General features: G+C 44.3%; 1 long non-coding RNA gene across 1 annotated transcript; it reads left to right on the forward strand.

The window, feature by feature from the left end:
- Positions 1 to 17,050: 17,050 nt before the first annotated feature.
- Positions 17,051 to 22,272, forward strand: LOC119972571. Its single transcript, XR_005462083.1, has 2 exons — positions 17,051 to 17,201; positions 22,095 to 22,272. It is a non-coding gene; the product is annotated as an uncharacterized LOC119972571 (long non-coding RNA).
- The last annotated feature ends 207 nt before the right edge of the window (positions 22,273 to 22,479 follow it).

Raw genomic sequence — 22,479 nt, forward strand, 5'->3', positions numbered from 1 at the left:
GGGATACCACCACCATCCAGCACATCCCTGATCCTGGCCACCCCGGCAGCCACAGCTCACTCCTCCGCCATTCCTCCGAAATGGTATTGGTGGAGGTGCAGATTCCTGAGTAGCTCCCTGATGACAACCAGCACCCCTGATGGGGGGGAGGGGGGCGGGTGGCTGCGGCGCGATGGGACCATGCTCCAGACTTTGAGTAGGTCCTGGTAAAAGATGGGCAGCGCCTGCAGAGCGTAACGAAGACTCTGCAGATCTATGAATAGCTGCATGTCATAATTCAGGCCGCGCACCTAGCGGAAGTAATGCGTCACCAGGGCACACCATCATGGAGGGAGCTCAATGTAAAGGCTTGAAAACCCATCACTGCAGGGTCTGAAGGCCGAAGGTCGCCACCTGGGTAATAAGGCACACCAGCGCCTGGCCGCCCTCCCTAAGTGGGAGACTTAGAACGTCAATAGCGACCCAGTGCAGTCTCCTGTCCCAGAAGAACTCTACAAACATTCTCTGAAGCTTTGTGACAAAGTCAGGGGGAGGGGTCAAAGTGACCAGCCAGTATCACAATATGGAGGCTATACCCGGTTTATGATGAGAACTCAACCCCTGTAGGACAGCACTTGGAGCACTTCTGCATAGAGCCTCAAATGAGCAATGTCCTTGGCCTCCAGCTCTTGCCAGTTAGCCGGCCAGGGTTCCTCAGTCGGGCAAAGATGGATTCCCAAGTAGAGAAGGCTGGTCCTGCTCCAGGTGAAAGGCCTGAGCTCCTCTGGGAGGTGGTCCATCTGCCATGGACCGACCAGGTGTCTGGAACACTTGACCTAGTTGATCCTGGCAGAGGCCATGGTGGAATACACAAGCTGGCACTCTCGCATCCTCCACAGATCAGCAGGGTTGGTGAACATGAGGAGCATGTCATCAGCGTAAGCCGAGAGGACCACCCCAATGCCCGGCCCATGCAGAACCAGTCCAGACAACCTCCTCCACAGGAGACACAGGAAAGGTTCCAAGCAAATAGAATAGAGTTGGCCAGAAAAGGGGCAGCCATGATGCACTCCTCTCCATAAGCGAAGGGGCACCGTCACGGACTCGTTAACCTTAACAAGACACTCTGCGGCAGTGTACAGAAGTCGGATCCAGGTGACAAAATGTTTCCTGAACCTGAATGCTTGCAGAGTCCCAAATAAATATTCGTGATACACCCTGCCTTCTCTTGATCAAGGGACAGGAAGGCACTCGACATACCAGCCCTCTGCAAATGATGGACCAGGTCCCGAACCAGATAGAACCCCTGCGTAGTCACACCCCAGTGTTACGTTCTAGTGCTTAGCCGGATGGAATTAGTGCATTTGAGAACGTCTAGTTTGTGACTAGTTGAAAGTTTATTGTTGAACAATAATGTGGGTTAACCAAGAATAAGAAATCTATCAAAATCTATGAACTATTATATTACTATTATAAATTATCTAAGAGCTACTGCAAATGCGACTATCTACTACGACGACTATCTCCAGACTCTTCAAGGTAACAGTGTCATGTGGTTATTCTTTACTGCCACCTGCTGGTTAGAGGTCGTATCTGTTAATATTTACATGATTGCTTAGGCATATGATCACATCCCCTTTCCTTTGGAAATAAACAATATTTACATGCAATTCACAATACAAATGATATGCATAATACTTCAATTGTTTACATGTTCAATGTCCATCACAAATTCAATCTGTCTGGCTTTGTTCTGTGTCTTGTCAACCCTCTAAGCATTGGTTGAACTTGTGAGTTTGACTTGCTTTCAACTGTTTCTGAAGATGGTTCTTGCTGTCTTTCTGTGCTTTGCACATCTTCAGCTTGTTCTGTTTCTGTATGCTGAGGTAGCATTTGTTCAGTTGTCCTGAGATTGCTTTCCACATCATCCGGTGGTTCTAAAACAATGGGTTGTTAAACCTTCAGCAAGGTTCTTCTATTTCTTCATACAACTTGCTCTTAATCAGTGATGATGATGTATGACCACAAGCCTGATGGTTGTTGTACCGTTGCACACTTCAATCATCCACATCCATCAGGGTCTTCTCCCCTGACTGTGTCATTTTTTGCTTAAAGTTGCAGACATCTTGTAGATCTATCAGAATATTTCTTCTGCCTCTTTTTTGAAATGTGACTTTCTTCACAAGTTTCTGATTGGTTGGTTCCTGTGAAATATATTGTAAGGTAGTTCTCAGTTGTCGATTCATCAACAATTGTGAAGGTGATAACCCATTAATAAATAGCGCTGCTCTGTAGCTAAGTACACGAGATATGTATCTTCCCGACAGTCCATTGCTTTTTTGAGTAGCTGCTTCACAATGTTAACACCTTTTTCAGCCTTCCCATTTGATTGTGAATAAAGAGGACTGGAAGTAATGTGCCGAAAATCATAGCTCTGTGCAAACTCTGTCCATTCATGACTGCTAAAACATAGACCATTGTCGCTCATGATAACTTGTGGTATTCCATGACGAGCAAATATGTCCTTGGTATGTTTGATAACACACCTTGCTGACACGTTGGAGAAATTGCTTCAACCAGTGGGTAGTGAATCTGTTGAGCTCTTTGCCACAGAAGGCTGTGGAGGCCAAATCACTGAGTGTCTTTAAGATAGGTTCTTGATTAACAAAGGGATCAGGGGTTATGGGGAGAAGGCAGGAGAATGGAGATGAGAAAAATATCAACCCCGATTGAATGGTGGAGCAAACTCAATGGCCTGCCAATTCTGCTTCTATGTTCTTATGGTCTTATGGTCTTATTTTGATGGCCATTAAAAGTGTCACATGCTGGTGGGAAAGACTGGGAAATGTGTCGTTGAAATAGGGTGCATGCTGGGGTGCTGCCTTTCACATCGCACAGGCGCCACAAGCAGGACATTTGCAATGCTGATGCCCTCAAGGGTTACTGGTCCCAGGCTGAAAGATGAGTTTTCTGGAGATGTCAATGATTAGGAAAGTACCTGATCACTTCCATGCCTCTAAAAAACAGGCAAAATGCACACTTGCCACCTTATGTGGACATTATTCCTGCTGGAACTGAATAACAATCAGTGCTTTTCACGTTATACCACTGTGTTGGTATCCTCACATGGGAAGTCTCCGTCCTAGCACTCTTTGGGTTCCGGCCTTCCAAGACTTTGGCCTTTAAGGAAAGCTCTGCGTTCTCCATATCTCCCTGTGGCAAGTGAACTCCCCTTTGAAGCACCAGGTTGTACAGTGCACAGCAGACCATACTGATATGGAACATTCTCTGTGGAAAGTGCTGTAGAGCCTAACCAGAATGGTCCAAATATCGGAAGCACATCTTCAGGATGCCAATGGTTAGCTATGTAAGGGACCTGTCACAGAGTGTGTCATGTTGTATCTCTCTCTGAGGCACTTTGAGGATGGTGCATGGCTGTCATAAGCCACATCTTCTGTGGGTACCCCTTATCATCCAGCATCCAACTCTGTAAGTCCAATAGACCCTTGAAAATCTGAGGCACCCAGGAAGGATTCAGGGTTTAGGAGTGGTGAGGATTCCCATGGAACCTGTCACAACCATGCATGATCTTTCCTGTTGATGAAGATCACTAGCTGCTGCTATGAAGCTCTTAAAGCAACATCAGTATAAGCTGTGGCAGTCTGCACACATGGGAAGCTGGAGGTCACCACAAATTCTAAAAATCTAGCAGTTTGGCTGGCTTCTTCCAGTGTGAACTAAATGTAATACATAGAATTTACAGTGCAGAAGGAGGCCATTCGGCCCATCGAGTCTGCACCGGCTCTTGGAAAGAGCATCCTACCCAAGGTCAACACCTCCACCCTATCCCCATAACCCAGTAACCCCACCCAACACTAAGGGCAATTTTGGACACTAAGGGCAATTTAGCATGGCCAATCCACCTAACCTGCACATCTTTGGACTGTGGGAGGAAACCGGAGTACCCGGAGGAAACCCACACACACACGGGGAGGATGTGCAGACTCCGCACAGACAGTGACCCAAGCCGGGATCGAACCTGGGACCCTGGAGCTGTGAAGCGATTGTGCTATCCACAATGCTACCGTGCTGCCCTAATGATGTGTATTACTGTAAAAAGCATCTGTAACGTCCCTTATGTATTTATGTGTGGAGGATTGAATGATGCCACATCAGTCCTCAGTAGGCCTCTGGAATGAGTTGCTTGCAAAAACGTTCAGTGCGGTGGTCATGTTCACAGTCACTGGATGAGATGATCTCCCAGTCCATGTGTTGTCAGATCCTCCAGAAGAATGTGGCAGATATGAGCCACCACATCCTTTGACAGATGAAGACATCTGTTGTACCCTCTCTCGCTCATCTCCAATAATATGAGGGTGAGCTTCGGTACACCCTGGCTTATGTCAGTCACGTTCTTGGAAAGAATATCAGCTTCTGGGTCTTTCTGGTGTGTCCAGGACCATGAACCTCAGGCCAAGGATGTGCTCTAAGCCTTGCCAGACGGGGACAGGCACTTCTTCTCCTTCTACGTTACATGAAAGCCATCATGAAGGTTGCATTGTCTGCAGCCGCCATCTGCATTCGCCCTAGCTCTTGTGAACAAATAGATCAGACGCATGAATGTAGCTGACCCTGCAATGATCACTCTCCATCACCAAGCCAGGAAGCCAGTGTGAACCCTTTGGGATACATCAATTCCATACATACCATTCCCAGTTGCACATTGCAGATGAGACACACCCTGAAGGATAACAGGTGCGGAGCATTGCCCTCCCCATCACCCCCACCAACATGACAGCACATACACAGAGAGGCTTCGGGAGGGGGGGATTTAATGATTGAAAGCCTTCTGCACTGTTCTGTATGTCCCAAATACTATGGGCGCGATTCTCCCAAAACGGGAGAAATCGTAAGGCTGGCGTCAAACCCGGGCGGGTTTGACGCCAGCCCCCCCCCCTTCCCGACCGGGAACCGATTCTGGTCCCCGGTCGGGGCTAGCAGCCCGACGCCGTAAGCTCCGGCATCACGGGCTTAACGAATTTTGTTAAGCCCGCTTGCCTGAGTTTGCGCCGGCTGACGCGTCATATGACGTCAGCCGCGCATGCGCGGATTGGAAGACTCCAACCCGCGCATGCGCGGATGACGTCATCGCGTATTTGGGCAAAACCCGCGCATGCGCGGGCCCGGGATGCCCCTCAGCCGCCCCGCGAATGGATACTGCGGGGCGGCGGAAGGAGAAATAGTGCGCGGGCATCGGGCCCGCTGCCCGCGATCGGTGGGCACCGATCGCGGGCCCATGGCACCCTTGGCACGGCCGTGGTACTGCCATGCCAATCGGTGCCATGGTTATAAAATGCTAGTGTTTACGGCCGTTTTTACGAACGGCCAGACCAGGTGTGTTTGCCGTTCGTAAAAACAGCCGTAAAGGGCTGGGAACTCGGCCCATCTATCAGCTGTGAATCGCTGCCGGCCGTAAAAAAACGGCGGCAGCGATTCGTGTCGGGAGTTGGGCGTGGGGGGGGGGGGAGAATAGCGGGAGGGCGTCGGAACAGCGTGGCCGTAAAATTTTACGAGCCACACTATTCTCCGCACCGTCGGGAGTGCGGAGAATCTCGCCCTATGTGCTGTCTTCCTTTTGTTCCATCCTACTACAAACAATGGCAAGTAATCAAATGGGTCATCAATTTCACTCAAACACTAACTTCACCTGACACTGGAATATTATTATTGGAATGAATAATCAGCTTCACAACAGTTTTGCAGAAGGAAATGTAACTTAAAGACAATGTGTACTCTCCTGCTGAAATAACAGATATGTCTGCAGCTGTATCGATGATAAAAGTAAGTTGCGAATCTCCGACTTTCATTTCCATTATGTGCGTGAGAATTTTATTTTCATCCTTTTTATCTTCATTCTCCCAGTGGAGTTTTTCTTTCTCTCTGACTGAATACAACCGCTGATCCTCCCAATTGATAACATCAAATTCTGTTTCCGTATCTATCATATATGCATGTCAGAATATCCAGACTCCAGAACTAGCTTTAGGTCTACCACAATCTCAGCCTGCTGGATTTCTGCCACCTGGAACACTAGCGTTTTCTCTATTCTTGCATGCCAGTTGGATATGATTGACTTTCTCACATGCATAGCACTTTGGAAATGAGAGTGGTACTATGGCAATGGTACCACCTACATTTCTGACCCTGGGACTGTGAACCTGGTTGTTGTGACCTGGCTCACTGAAATCCCCTACTGGGTCAGGAAAAGAGCTCTCTTGAAATTTGCAACATTCTCTTTCAGCACCCCCATTGCAGACCCATGTCCACATCAGCTTATTAGCCTTGCTCAAAAGCTTGACCTGTATTTTATTGTTTTCTCGGCCTCTTAAAAACATGCCTCTGAGCTTGATTCCTAAATTTGTGGCACACCCACAGCAATAGGAGAGATTCTTTAATCCAAGAATATAATCTTAAACAGTCTCACTTGACAATTGGTTCCTTTCATGAATTGCAATCTCAGGGCAACCTTTCTCTCTTAGTCCTGCTATCATAGAATCTTAGAATTTACAGTGCAGAAGGAGGACAATTTGGCCCATGGAGTCCGCACTGGCTCTTGGAAAGAGCACCCTACTTAAGCCCGCGCCTCCACACTATCCCGGTAACCCAGTAACCCCACCTAACCTTTTTTGCACACTAAGGGCAATTTATCATGGCCAATCCAACTAACCTGCACAACTTTGGACTGTGGGAGGAAACCAGAGCACCCGGAGGAAACCCACGCAGACACGGGGAGAACGTGCAGACATTGACCCAACAGATATTGACCCAAGCCGGGAATCTAACCTGGGACACTGGAGCTGTGAAGCAACTGTGCTAACCACTATGCTACCGTGCTGTGAATTCGGAATCTCATTCATTTCAAAGAGCCCGTAATACTGGAGTCTCACAGGTAACATTGATTAGATTCAACCTCAAAAGCATCTGCCCCCATCATGGTGAAAAAAGCATTTACTTTATCCTCAACCCAATTTGATTCATTTTCAGCCAAATATGAAACCTTTAGCGATAATTACAAATGTCCTCTTTGTTAGAGTTTAGTTCTCCAGTGCCATTTATATGTTGCACGCTGACTCAGAATTTTCCCATATTTTTTTCACAGGTTTCAGTCAGGCTCTGATTCTCCAGCGGACCAGTCCAGCTTTTAATCCAAATTTTGAGCCACTCTGAAAAAGAAAATTCATGTGGCGTAGTTTACTGTGGCTGGGTGGGGCCTAATAGCGCTGGCAAGGCCGACTCCACAGAGATTGAGAGGCCCTTTGAAAACATTGCCCTGAACAGCATAGAAAAAAACCCCAGTGTACCTTTGTGCCCCCCGGGGAGATCCTCTCAACTGAATCTCGTTTTTAAAAACCTGTTGAAAACCCTGCCGTCACACTGTATGTAAAATGTCTGTAAATCTATTAAAATGAGGCTCTCCCCTTTTATGGGCGCGAACTTTGTTACGTCACCGGTGAGGAATGGGGAAAATCAGGAAACGAGATCTCGCCAATGAGAATCCACATTCTCTTTTTTATCCCTTTTTCTCTTTAAAAATGTTTTTTTTCCAATTAAGGGACAATGTAGCGTGGCTAATCCACCTACCCTGCACATCTTTGGGTTGAGGGGGTGCACCCCACGCAGACACGGGGAGAATGTGTAAACTCCACACGGACAGTGACCCGGAGTCGGAATCGAACCTGGATCCTCTGTGCCATGAGGCAGTAGTGCTAATCACCGCCACTGTGCCATCCTTCACAAGATTCTCACGAGATTTTGCGCCCGCGTCGCTGACAGTGACATAGGTACAAAATCACCCTCACAGTGTACCTGAATACGATGTGCACACAGACAGCTATCTTTCGAACTGCTTCAACTTCCTCAAAATCAATTAAGAAGTTCTAAAAAGTGTGTCACAGTGCAATTTGGTGTTTAATTCCATAAATGAAATGAAAAAATAATTCCATCTCAGCCTCTGTTCTGTTGTGTAATGCATGTTCTGCTGGGGCAGCTACCTAGCTTTATTTACACCACCCAGCGAGAGCAGCAGAAACACTGTCGAGGTGAATTGGCAGACTTTGCAATATACCCCATTAGATGCTGATGATATTGGACCTCAGGTGTCATTTCAACAAACCCAACGAGGTGCACAGAGCCTGACAGTGAATACAGATTGGCCAGCTTTCATTAATTTTTCATGAATTAACATGAAAAGTTTTAATCTATATTCTCTGTCTTTGCCTTGGCTTTGCAATGTGAGAATGGGCTGGATTTTCAATTAGCGGGGGGAACAAGCACGGTTATGGGCGCAGATTGAAAACTGTGTTCCCAAAGGGCATCACTGGATCTTGATGCCTCCGGAACACAATACAATTTTCAAAGTGGGGGGGGTGCCAGGAACCTCCATGCTTCCAATTCACTGGTTGTTCAGCTCATTGTTGAGCTCATTAACAGGCCTCAGAGGAACAGTTTAGGTTTTTTAATCAGGAGGCACAGGGAACCTGCAGGGTCTGGGACAAATCAGGGCGCAGCTGGAGTGAACACAGCAGAGAGCCATGAGGACTAATGGATACACTAGTCAACACACTTAAGAAATGGGGAATAAAGCTCAGCTGCTCAACCAGTGGCACAGAGCTCCTGTTGCTGGTGCTTCGAGGCTTATATTTGTGAGTAGTGAGAGGTAGGATTGCTCAGTAGGATGTAAGGCAGCTGGCAACTCCGGGCAGCTGATGTTGGCAAAGGAAGCTACCCTGACATAGGACAGAGTAATGAGGAGGAGCTTCGGCAGATGCACCCTCCTGGTTAGGAGGAGGTCAGAGGAGCACAGCGAGGGGGAGAAGGTACTACCCAAGACCACATGCATACAGCCCAAGTGCCAGCTACCTATCAAGGACAGAGCGCCGGTGCAGAAGTGCCTATTCAGATAGTTGATCTTGGATATTTGTGCTCTGACCCAGAATGATCTCAGATCAGAATCACAGAATCACAGAAAAATACAGTGCAGAAAAGGCCCTTTGGCCTATCGAGTCTGCACCGCTGCAAGAAAGGCACCTGATCTGCCAATCTTAATCCCATTTGCCAGCACTTGGCCCATAGACTCGAACGTTAAGGTGTGCTCTTCCAGGTACTTTTTAAAGGATGCGAGGCAACCCACCTCTACCACCCTCCCAGGCAATGCGCTCCAGACCATCACCACCCTCTGGGTAAAAAGGTTTTTCCTCAAATCCCCCCTGAGCCTCCCGCCCCTCATCTTGAACTTGTGTCCCCTTGTAAATGACCCCTCAATTGAGGGGAACAGCTGTTCCCTATCCATCCTGCCCATGCCCCTCATAATCCTGTACATCTCGATCAGGTCACCCCTCAGTCTTCCTGCTCCAGCGAAAACAACCTGAGCCTATCAAACCTCTCTTCATAACTTAAATGTTCCAAACCAGGCAACATCCTGGTGAAACGCTTCGCCACCCGCTCCAGTGCAATCGCGAGAAGAACTGCACACAGATCTCATGAACTCCATGGCAACACACCACCTAAAGCTGCTGAGGTCACACGGCATTGGATTTTTACGCTTCCTGGTCATTCTAGGGTTCAGCTGTGCTCCTAAGAGGCCTCTAATAGCCGACAGCTCATCACACTAACAGACTATCATGAATGACCTCCTCCAGAGAGTGGGAATTACATCCATTTTCAAAAAACGTTCCTAAAATATTAGAAGGCCAAGAGACTAGCAAGATTGAGGGGCTGAAATAAATTAGTATTAGTAAAAAGGGAGTACTGTTGAAATTAATGGGGTTGAAAGTTGATAAATTCCTTGGACCTAATGATCGCTATCCCAGAGTGTTGAAAGTGGCTGTAGAGATAGTGGATGAGTAGGTAGCCACCTTTCAAAATTCGATAGATCCTTAAATGGTTTCTGCAGATATGAAGGTAGAAAATGTAACCTCACTATTTATGAAAGGAGGGAGAAAGAAAATGGGGAACTACAGACATGTTAGCCTGATGTTAGTAGTCGGGAAAATACTGGAGTACATTATAAAGGATGTGATAACTGGATGCTTAAAAAATAATGGGCGGATTGGGCGGAATCAACATGGATTTATACAAAGGGAATCTAGCAGAATAGATAAGGGCGGGCCAGTGCATGGGGTGTATTTGGATTTTCAGAAGGGTTTCGATAAAGTTCCGCACAAGGGGGTGGTAAGCAAAATTACAACTCATGGATTTAGGGTAATTTCATTTCATGTCATATACTGGCATAGATTGAAGGTTGGTTAACAGATAGAACACTGAGAGTAGGAATAAACAGGACGTTCACAGGTTGGCAGTCTGTGACTAGTCGGGTACCATGAGAATCAGTATTTGGGCCCCAGTTATTCACAATTGATATAAATGATTTGGATGTGGGGAACAAATGTAATATTTCCAAGTGTGCTGACAACACAAGACTTAGTGGGAATGCAAATTGTGAGGAGGATGCAAAGAGGCTTCAAGGAGATTTAAATAAGCTAAGTGAGTGAGCAAGAACATGGCAGAAGGAATATAATGTGGAAGAAAGTGGAATTATCCACTTTGATAGGAAAAACAGAAATGTCAAGTATTTTTTAAATGATGAGACATTGGGATCTGTCCAAAGGGACCTATGGGTTCTTGTTCACAAGTCATTGATAGTTAACATGCAGGAATGACAAGCAATTAGGAAGGCTTAATGCTATGTTGGTCTTTATTGCAAGAGGAATTGAGAACAGGAATAATAAAGTATTGCTCCAGCTGTATCTTTGCAGTATTGAAATGTTGGTTAGACTGCATCATATATAATCTTTATTATTGCCACAAGTAGGCTTACATTAACACTGCAATGAAGTTCATGAGAAAATTCCCTAGTCGGCACATTCGGGCACCTGTTCGGGGACACTGAGGGAGAATTCAGAATGTCTAATTCACCTAACAAGCATGTATTTTGGGACTTGTGAAACCAGGGCACTCGGAGGGAACCCACGCAGACATGGGGAGAATGTGCGGACTCCACACAGACAGTGACCCAAACCGGGAATTGAACCTGGTACCCTGGTACTGTGAAGCAACAGTGCTAACTACTGTGCTACCATACCGTGCATCTGGAATATTGTGCACAGTTTTGGTCTCCTTATCTAAGGAAAGATACACTTGCCGTAGAGGGAGTGAAACAAGGTTCACCAGAATGATTCCCGGGATGGCGGGATTGTCCTATGAGTAGAAATCGAGGAGACTTGCCTTATATTTTCTGTCTAGTTTAGAAGATTGACAAGTTACCTCCTTCAGATATACATAAAAGGGCTTGACAGAGTAATTGCAGGAAGGATGTTGGGGGAGAGTCTTGAACCAGGGGGCACAGCCTCAGAATAAGAGCTTGGCCATTCAGGACTAAGATAAGGAGCAATTTCTTCATTCAGAGGGCAATGAATCTTTGGAATTCTCTACCTCAGAGGGAGAGCCTTGGTTACTGAATATATTCAAGACAGAGTTGGCTAGATTTTTTAGTTATTAACAATATCCTGGCTTATGGGGAGAGTGCTGGAAAGTGACATTGAGGTAGAAGATCTGGTTGAATGGCAGAGCAGGCTCAAGGGGCTGATTGGTTGACTCTTGCACCTATTTCCTATGCTGCAATGTTCCTGCTCATCAGGTGCATCAGCCAACCCTCATCCACTTGATGTATTGTTTAACCTCTCTCTAAATTGGCAGCATGCAGCAGTTTATGAGAAGTTTGAAGGGTCTGATGGGCAGATGCCCCTTAATCTCCATAGACGGTAAAAGTGCTGCTTCAAGGTACCTACAGTATGTTTGATAATAATCCTGTGTGGAATTCATCATCTCTTCTTCAACCTGTTGTTTAGGGCTGTCTAGCGTTACAAACCATAACTGAAGAGAGTACGTAATCTTCACTTCTGAGGAATCAGTCCGCCTTCCCTTAAGCAGTACAGCCAAGCAACATCATCTTAAAATGAAGGATCATGACTGTTGCATGAGAAGGATATTATAAAATAATACCCACCCAGATAACTCCTTGCAGTTCACAGAGGCCATGGGATTATAAATGGGAGCCAAACAGACAAATAGGTGTTGTCATCAATGGCTTGAACATGTTCTGCTGCCAGTTTTTTGGATGAAAGTGATTAGGATATTAGCTTGTCCAATAATACTGTAGTGTTCAGATTAATGATTGTAAGTTCACTGATGTTGCTGATAACTGCCACATCAAAATTCAACTCTGTGATGATCTTAATTGCCGCTGATAGTGTTTTTTGTGGAGAAAGTGGTTTGCAGGTTAGCTCCAAGCAGATAGTACCACTTTGTTACTGCCTGCCTGGTGAATTGAAACCTCTAAAGGTATTTTTTCACAATACTTTCCCAGGTAGTTCCACTTGGATCTGTAAACAAAGCTATGTGAGATAACTTGTCAATGTCTGGTCCTATTTGAGCTTTCCTTGCCTTCTCTTCTTACTTATCAAAAGAGCATAAAAAGAGAGAAACAAAAGAATTCCTTTTACCTATCACTTGGCAAGACCACACCTGGAAAACTGTGTGCAGTTTTTGGCTCCCTACCTAAGAAAGGATATACTTGCCATAGAGGGAGGTTCATAGGCTGATATCGGGGTTAGCGGGACTGTCCTAGGAGGAGAGATTAGTTCGACTAGACGTGTATTCACTAGAGTTTAGAAGGATGAGAGGAGATCTAATTGAAAATCAATAGGGCTGGATGTAAGGAGGATGCTTTCCCAGGTTGGGAATCAGGAGACAGTCTCAGGATACGGATAGACCATTTTTAAACATTCGTTCATGCGATGTAGGCATCACTGGCTCTCCTAATTGCCTTAAACTGAATGGCTTGCTTAGCCATTTCAGACAGTATTTAAGAGTCAGCCATTGCTGTGGATCTAGAGTCACAAATAGGCCACACCAGGTAAGGATGACATATTTCCTTCTCTAAAGGACATTAGTGAACCAGATGAGTTTTTACAATAATTGGTAATAGTTTCATGGTTATTATTAGAGTTTCCAGATTTATATTGAATTCAAGTTTTCCACATCTGCCATGGTGGAGTTTCAACATGGCTCCCTGGGTCTCTAGATTATTGGTCCAGTGACAATACCACTATGCCATTGCCTCCCCTGAGTATAGGAAACATTTCTTCACTCAAAGGGTAGTGAACCTATGGAGTTCTCGACCACAGAAGGCTGTGGAGGCCAATTCGGTGAACGTATTCAAGAAAGGGATTGATAATATGTTTGAATTTAATGGCAACAAGGGATATGGACTACGAATGTATTTCAATCAAATCCTTCTATTAAAATAATGAATTTCTCCTTTTCGTTATAAATATTACTGCTTACAGTTAGTATCAGCACAGAGAGAATAATTGACACAACCCTGTTAGAAAAATGAGACATGCAGATTTTGTAAATCAGTCATTCTGAATGAACAAAGTGGAAACCTTTTCACAATGAACCAATAAGAGATGTTGCTAAGAACAACCATAAAGTCCATTCTATAAAGAATATGATGGGGTCAGCTCAGGCTAATATCGGGCATAGTGTGATGAATGTAGGCTCATCTTCTTTAATCCAACCAAATCCTTTGGTGCATTTCCCTGATCATAATCTATGGCAATGTGAACAATTTGAGAATGATAAAGATCACCTATTGTATTGAAAAATGAAAATTGCTTATTGTCACAAGTAGGCTTCAAATGAAGTTACTGTGAAAAGCCCCGAGTCGCCACATTCCGGCGCCTATTTGGGGAGGCTGTTACGGGAACATTTACTCAAGTTAATTTTAATTCAATAATGTAGATTTTTTAAAAACTACAATTGGGGAAATGTTTTCTACCTTTAGTATCGGAATGTCTTTACAAACAGACTGAATTAAACTTCCAAGATCTGTTGATACTTGCAGTGGTTAGCTGTTTAAAATGCATCAGCATTCTTTTATGCCCCATCATACATCAAAGACAAACCAAACTTTTAATTTTTATGATCTATTAACCAGGGATGACATGAGAAATGGCCTTTTTAAGTAATGAGTGGTTAGGATTTGAAATCACAGCGTGTGGCAGAAATAAATTGGGTAGCAGCGTTCTAAAGGGAATTGGGGTAATTTTTCTACCATTCATTTATGGGACGTGAGCATCACTGGCTGGGCCAGCATTTATTGCCCATTCCCAACTGCTCTTCATTTCCGAGGGCACTTGTGAGTCAGCCACATTGCTATGGATCTAGGAACATAGGAACAAGAGTAGGCCATTCTGCCCCTCGAGCCTGTCCCACCATTCCATGAGATCATGCTGATCTGTGACCTAACTCAATACACCTGCCTTTGGCCCATATCCCTTAATATTTTTGCTCAACAAAAATCTATCTGTCTCAGATTTAAAATTAACAACCGATCTGCCTTCAACTGCTGTTTGTGCAAATGTTCCAAACCTCTGCCACCCTTCGAGTGAGATGTTCTTCCGAATATCTCTCCTGAATGGTCTAGCCCTAATTTTTAGAGTATGCCCCCTAGTTTTAGAATCACAAACTAGTGGAAATAGTTTATCTTTGTCTACCACGTCTTTCCCTGTTAATATCTTGAATAATTCGATCAGATCACCCGTTAGACTCTTAAAATTGAGCAAAAACAGGTCCAATTTCAGTAATCTCTCCTTGTAACTCAACCCCTGTAATCCAGATATCATTTTTGTAAATCTATGTTGCACTCCCTCCAAGGCCAAAATATCCTTCCACAGGTGTGGTGCCCAGAACTGCTCACAGTACTTCAAGTGGGGTCTAACCAGAGTTTTGTATAACTGCAGCATAACCCCTGTGCCTTTATATTCCAATCCTCTAGATATAAAGGCGAGCATTCTGACTTTTTTATTATTTTCTGCCATTTTAAGGACCTGAAGCCCAAAATCTCTTTGAACATCCACAGTACATAACCTCTTTCCATCTAGAAAGTACTCTGCTCTATCCTTTTTTGGTCACAAATGGATAATCTCACACTTGCTTACATTAAATTCCATCTACCACAATTTTGTCCATTCGTCTAGTCTGTCAATCATAGATCATAGACCACAGCATTTACAGTGCAGAAGGAGGCCATTCGACCCATTGGGTCTGCACCGGCCCTTGGAAAGAGCACCCTACCTAAGACCACACCTCCACCCTATCCCCGTAACCCCATCCAATCTTTTTGGACACTGAGGGCAATTTAGCATGGACAATCCGCCTAACCTGCACATCTTTGGACTGTGGGAGGAAATCAGAGCACCCGGAGGAAACCCACGCAGACACGGGGAGAAAGTGCAAACTCCACACAGACAGTGCCCAAGCCGAGAATCGAACAAGGGACCCTGGAGCTGTGAAGCAACAGTGCTAACCACTGTGCTACCTGTGCCCCCCCCTCCCCCTTGCAATATCTTCTTGTAACTCTGGTATTATCTAGGCTGTCTATAATGCCATCTAACTTTGTATCATCCTCAAATTTGAATATACGATTTTCTCTGCCTTCATCCAAGTCATTAATGAACAGTGTGAATAATTGAGGTCCCAACACAGATTCCTGTGGTAAGCCACTAGTCACCCCCTGCAAATTTGAGTAATTACCCATTATCCCCACTCTCTGTCGCCTGCCACTCAAGCAGTTTCCTAATCATGTTAATAGTATATCCTCGACTCCGTTCGCTTCCACCTTCATTAACAATCTCTTGTGTGGGACTTTATCAAATGCCTTCTGGAAGTCCATATAAATAACATCCGTATATGTTCCCCTGTCCACTACCTTCGTCACCTCCTCAAAAATGTCAACAAGATTAGTCAGGCATGACCTTCCCTTCAGAAATCCATGCTGGCTCTCCCTGAGCGACCAAAATCTTTCAAGGTGTTCAGTTACCCCATTCTTAATGTTATTCTCCAGCAATTTCCTCACCACAGGTATGAGGTGAACTGGTCTGTAATTATCTGGTTTCGCCTGTTCATCCTTCTTAAAAAGTGGAAGGACAAGTGCAATTTTTCAATCCAGAGAGACTACTCTTGAATCTAGGAATCTCTTGAAGGTATAGTTAGGGCATCAACAATGCACTCCGCTACTTCCTTTAACTTCCTTCGGATGGAAACCATCAGATCCTGGGGATTTGTCACTCTTTAGTTCCATTAATTTCCTAGTCACATGTAGACCAGACTAGGTAAGGACAGTAGATTTTGTTCCCTAAAGGGGCATCAGTGAACCAGATGGGTTTTACAACAATCAGCAAAGGCTTTATGGTCACCAGACTTAATTCCAGACTTTAAAAAAAAATGGAATTCAAATTTTGCCATGATCTCTGGATTATTAGTCTAGTGAGAATGCCACTACACCACGGCCACCACCTCCTCCCAATACATGAAGGAAAATACTATTGGGATAAGGATTAAGGAGGCTATGAAATGGTCTTCACAAAAGCTGGCGCAGGCTCAGTGGGCATACGACCCACCTTCTATGCTGTACTACTTTTCAATTACGAGATTCTATATTCTTTTTGTTTATATATGTTACTCAGGCACCTTTCCTCAATGATATCTGTCGGCATTCCCTAGTATAGAATATTCACGAGCAAGACCAGAATGCTAGATGAAGCCTTAAGTTGAAGTTGTCCAGGAACTACTCCTTATCCTGAAATTCAGGAAGTGATGAGTGAAAGTAATCATAACCCAACAATCAGATTCAGAGTGCTGAGTTTACACATACATTTTCCATTCTGAATGCAGAAATGGAAATTTATAATGAAAACAGTTGCCACTAAAAGTATGACCGGTTAAACAAATGATTGTAACTTGAATTGCAATAACTGTGAATTAGGTGAGAGAAGACCAAAGTCAGGATAATTATCAACTGTAAATGCGGGAAATCTGAAATAAAAGCAGAGATTGACACAGTTGCACAGCAGGAACATTGGCATCTCAATTGAGCAAATGTAGGTAGGTTTCTGGGTTAGAGTTTGTTACATAAATACAAACCTGCTTTATTTTTTTTCAGATGCTGCAACAGCTACCATTTCCAGAATGCTGTGCTGGCCAAATTCGTACATACAAAAGGAATACATTTACATAGCCATAGCTACAGAGCTGGCCACTGCAACCCATGAAGTAAATGATAGATGTTGCTCTCCCTCCTACCCCAACTGGACTGGAAGGTTAGACAGAGTTTAGAGTACTCCATAATATGGCACAGGGATTTATCAAAGCACTAGTTTCTGAGGTATATTTAGAATGTAGCTGAAACTGGACTTCATCACTGCGCAATATACAGTGGAAGACTAACATTTATAAGCAGCAAAATGAATTTATAGCACTTGTTTATTGCAATATGGGTAGTACAGGGAAATAATGCTCATAGATATCACAAGTATCCATTCCAACTTTTGCCAGTTGCATGATACACAAGTCAAATTTCCTGAATGGTGGATGTTATTTTTAGGTGTAAAAAAGTGTCCATGATGTATAATTGTTCAGGCTACTCTCTATGTGGTCACATGTTGGATTAAATTTAGATTTTCTCCCCTAAGCACAACATTGCTATTCAGCTTTCATATGAAGAGCATGGAGCGAGGAAGTAAGAAATCTGGCCTTTTCCTGTACAGATATGACAAATTTCAGACCATTATTGTTAATTGCTGCACCATTCAAAATAATATCAGCCAAATGAGTAAAATTATGGTATTCAGTTTCTAAATTGAATCATTGAACCTTGCAGCAGAGAAGGAGACTATTTGGCCAACATTCCTGTTTGGTAAAGCTGACAAATTAGTTCTACCCAATTTCGGAGACATGGGTAGAGCAGGGACAGGGATGGTTGTTGCAGGTTCCAGGATTTAGATGTTTCTGTAAGAACAGAGAAGATGGTAAAAGAGGGGGGGGTGTGGCATTGTTAATCAAGGAAAGTATTACGGCGGTAGAAAGGACGTTTGAGGACTCGTCTACTGAGGTAGTATGGGCCGAGGTTAGGAACAGGAGAGGAGAGGTCACCCTGTTGGGAGTTGTCTATAGACCTCCGAATAGTTCCAGAGATGTAGAGGAAAGGATTGCAAAGATGATTCTCGACAGGAGCGAGAATAACAGGGTAGTTGTTATGGGGGACTTTAACTTTCCAAATATTGACTGGAAATACTATAGTTCGAGTACTATAGATGGGTCAGTTTTTGTACAGTGTGTGCAGGAGGGTTTTCTGACACAGTATGTAGACAGGCCAACAAGGGGCGAGGCCACATTGGATTTGGTACTGGGTAATGAACCCGGCCAGGTGTTAGATTTAGATGTAGGTGAGCACTTTGGTGATAGTGATCACAACTCGGTTATGTTTACTTTAGCAATGGGCAGGGATAGGTATATACCGCAAGGCAAGAATTATAGCTGGGGGAAAGGCAATTATGATGCTATTCGGCAAGATTTAGGATGTATAGGATGGGGAAGGAAACTGCAGGGGATGGGTACAATCGAAATGTGGAGCTTTTTCAAGGAACAGCTACTGCGTGTCCTTGATAAGTATGTACCTGTCAGGCAGGGAGGAAGTTGTCGAGCAAGGGAACCGTGGTTTACTAAGGAAGTTGAAGCACTTGTCAAGAGGAAGAAGAAGGCTTATGTTAGGATGAGACATGAAGGCTCAGTTAGGGCACTTGAGAGTTACAAGTTAGCCAGGAAGGACCTAAAGGGAGAGTTAAGAAGAGCGAGGAGAGGACACGAAAAGTTGTTGGCGGATAGGATCAAGGAAAACCCTAAGGCTTTCTATAGGTATATCAGGAACAAAAGAATGACTAGAGTAAGATTAGGGCCAATCAAGGATAGTAGTGGAAAGTTGTGTGTGGAATCAGAGGAGATAGGGGAAGCGTTAAATGGATATTTTTTGTCAGTGTTTACACTGGAGAAATACAATGTTGTCGAGGAGAACACTCAGGTTCAGTCGACCAGGCTAAATGGAATTGAGGTTCAAAAGGAGGTGTTAGCAATTTTGGAAAATGTCAAAATAGATAAGTCCCCTGGGCCAGATGGGATTTATCCTAGGACTCTCTGGGAAGCCAGGGAGGAGATTGCAGAGCCTTTGTCCTTGATCTTTATGTCATCTTTGTCGACAGGAATAGTGCCGGAAGACTGGAGGATAGCAAATGTTGGCCCCTTGTTCAAGAAGAGACAACCCTGGTAATTATAGACCTGTGAGCCTTACTTCGGTTGTGGGTAAAATGTTGGAAAAGGTTATAAGCGATAGGGTTTATAATCATCTTGAAAAGAACAAGTTGATTAGCGATAGTCAACACGGTTTTGTGAAGGGTAGATCATGCCTCACAAACCTTATTGAGTTTTTTGAGAAGGTGACCGAACAGGTGGATCAGGGTAAAGCGGTTGATGTGGTGTATATGGATTTCAGTAAGGCGTTTGATAAGGTTCCCCACGGTAGGCTATTGCAGAAAATAAGGAAGTATGGGATTGAAGGTGATTTAGCGGTTTGGATCAGTAATTGGCTAGTTGAAAGAAGACAGAGGGTGGTGGTTGATGGCAAATGTTCATCCTGGAGTTCAGTTACTAGTGGTGTACCGCAAGGATCTGTTTTGGGGCCACTGCTGTTTGTCATTTTTATAAATGACCTGGAAGAGGGTGTAGAAGGATGGGTTAGTAAATTTGCAGATGACACAAAGGTCGGTGGAGTTGTGGATAGTGCTGAAGGATGTTATAGGATACAGAGGGACATAGATAAGCTGCAGAGCTGGGCTGAGAGGTGGCAGATGGAGTTTAATGCGGAAAAGTGTGAGGTGGTTCACTTTGGAAGGAGTAACAGGAATGCAGGGTACTGGGCTAATGGCAAGATTCTTGGTAGTGTAGATGAACAGAGAGATCTCGGCATCCAGGTACATAAATCCCTGAAAGTTGCCACCCAGGTTAATAGGGCTGTTAAGAAGGCATATGGTGTGCTAGCCTTTATCAGCAGGGGGATTGAGTTTCGGAGCCACAAGGTCATGCTGCAGCTGTACATAACTCTGGTGCGGCCGCACCTGGAGTACTGCGTGCAGTTCTGGTCACCACATTATAGGAAGGATGTGGAAGCTTTGGAAAGGGTTCAGAGGAGATTTACTAGGATGTTGCCTGGTATGGAGGGAAGGTCTTACGAGGAAAGGCTCAGGGACTTGAGGTTGTTTTCGTTAGAGAGGAGAAGGCTGAGAGGTGACTTAATAGAGACATATAAGATAGTCAGAGGGTTAGATAGGGTGGACAGTGAGAGTCTTTTTCCTTGGATGGTGATGACCAACACGAGGGGACATAGCTTTAAATTGAGGGGTGATAGATATAGGACAGATGTCAGAGGCAGTTTCTTTACTCAGAGAGTAGCAGGGGTGTGGAACGCCCTGCCTGCAACAGTAGTAGACTCGCCAACTTTAAGGGCATTTAAGTGGTCACTGGATAGACATATGGATGAAAATGGAATAGTGTAGGTCAGATAGGCTTCAGATGGTTTCACAGGTCGGCGCAACATCGAGGGCCGAAGGGCCCGTACTGCGCTGTAGTGTTCTATATTCTATGTTCTTCATAGGTCTCCATTTTAAAAATGTTTTAAAGTATATCTTCAATTAATTTTGAAAGCTATTATTACATTTGTTTCCACCGTCCTTACCTTGAACCAAACTATGCCGTGGCATAGGGCCCCTAAACAACAGAGGACCCAAAATGCAGGACATTGATTGAACAAACACAAGCACTCGCAGCGTCTAATAAAGGTAGAATCTATTGAACAGAACAAGGATGATGGTGAAAGAGTATCGAGCAGTCACTCTAACTTGCTTCTACTCTATTTAGAAAGACACTCATTTTCCCTGTTATAATACTGGCACAGTTAAGCCCAAATCTGAGCTGTTCTAATGGGTTGTATGTATGTGTTGACTCATGGTGGCGAGGTGGGCAGTGCAGTTTGATTTGCTGACCCAGAAGGAAAAAAACAGTTCGGACCAGTATTCTTATTTCCCCATTCTACTGGTGTTCTATTTTAAAGTATACAAGAGCAGTTCAGACAAGTATTCTTATTTCCCCATTCTACTGTTTTTCCTTCAGGGGAATTTGTCCAGAAATTACTCTCAACTCAGGACACTGTAGTTTAAATTGGGCATGAATACAACACTAAGCAGAATGTCATTACTTCAGGTTTAATGATATTATCGGGTTAATTTGTGTATTTCCTGTGCAGTTTTTTCTTGGCTTTGCTGCAGGTTGTTGTACTTCGGAGTCAGCTCTTCTGTTCCAGAGCTTCGGTAAATCGAGATTTACTTACATATAATTCACTAAATTTGGGGAATAGTTAAAGCAACTGCATGTTGAAACATTTTTTATGGGAGTTTACTCTTTTTTTCATGTTTAATATATAATAAAGGACATAAACTTGTTTTACCAAGCAGTTCAGCCAGTGAACCACATCACAGCGCCAGGGTCCCAGGTTCGATTTCCGGCTTGGGTCACTGTCTGTGCGGAGTCTGCACATTCTCCCCGTGTCTGCGTGGGTTTCCTCCAGGTGCTCCGGTCCCGAATTTGGACATTCTGAATTTTCCCTCTTGTGTATCTGAACAGGCGCCGGAGTGTGGCGACTCGGGGCTTTTCATGGTAACTGCATTGCAGTGTTAATGTAAGACTACTTGCGACAATAAAGATTATTATTATTATCTGCCAATATGTCATTGAGTGCACACCCAAACTTACATTGTTCAGCTATTTGTTTTAGGTATGCTATGAACAGCATGATAATCTCCTTTGGGGCTCTCGTCACCGAATTGAATTGCAACGCTGCATTATTATCATTATTGTTATTTTGTGTGATAATTTGACTAACTCCACCAGCTCCTTGAATGTTTTGGAGTCGGGGGCATCTGGAGAAGTCAGACTCCGAATCAGCTTGTAAGTTGAAGGCCTGTAGGTCGTTAGTATCATTACCTGCTGCTTTTCCTCCCATCCTCCCCCAGAGGTAATTAACCTAGAAAAAAGTGAAGGCGGCGTTTGCTCCATATTAGAGTGGAATGGTTCTAGTTTTCCTAAAAAGGACATTCTGTTTCTCACAGATTGCTGAACAAGTTTGCTTCGAAGGAAGGGCTTTCGCTTGAGGTCTGCTCCTCCAATTTCTGTAGCAGCAGGAAGGTACTCCGTCGCCAATGTTGTATCCTGACAGATGGGGAGCAGCACGTAGATTAAGAAATGAACGTTTTATTAAAGAAATAAACTATATACAGAGAGTGAGAAGCAGAGCCTTTGAATATTTTTAAGGCAGAGTAAGATTCTTAGTAAGCAACGTTATCGGGGGTAGGCAGAGTGCAGATTTGCGGTTACTATCAGATCAGGCAAGATCTTATTAATTCGCAGAGTTGGCATGAGGGGCTGAATGGCCTACTTCTGCTTCTTGTAATATTCAAATCTTATTTGAGTAGCTTTCTGAGCAGAACAATCTGA

The sequence above is a fragment of the Scyliorhinus canicula genome, chromosome 10 (assembly GCF_902713615.1).
Source record: "Scyliorhinus canicula chromosome 10, sScyCan1.1, whole genome shotgun sequence".
Taxonomy (NCBI): domain Eukaryota; kingdom Metazoa; phylum Chordata; class Chondrichthyes; order Carcharhiniformes; family Scyliorhinidae; genus Scyliorhinus; species Scyliorhinus canicula.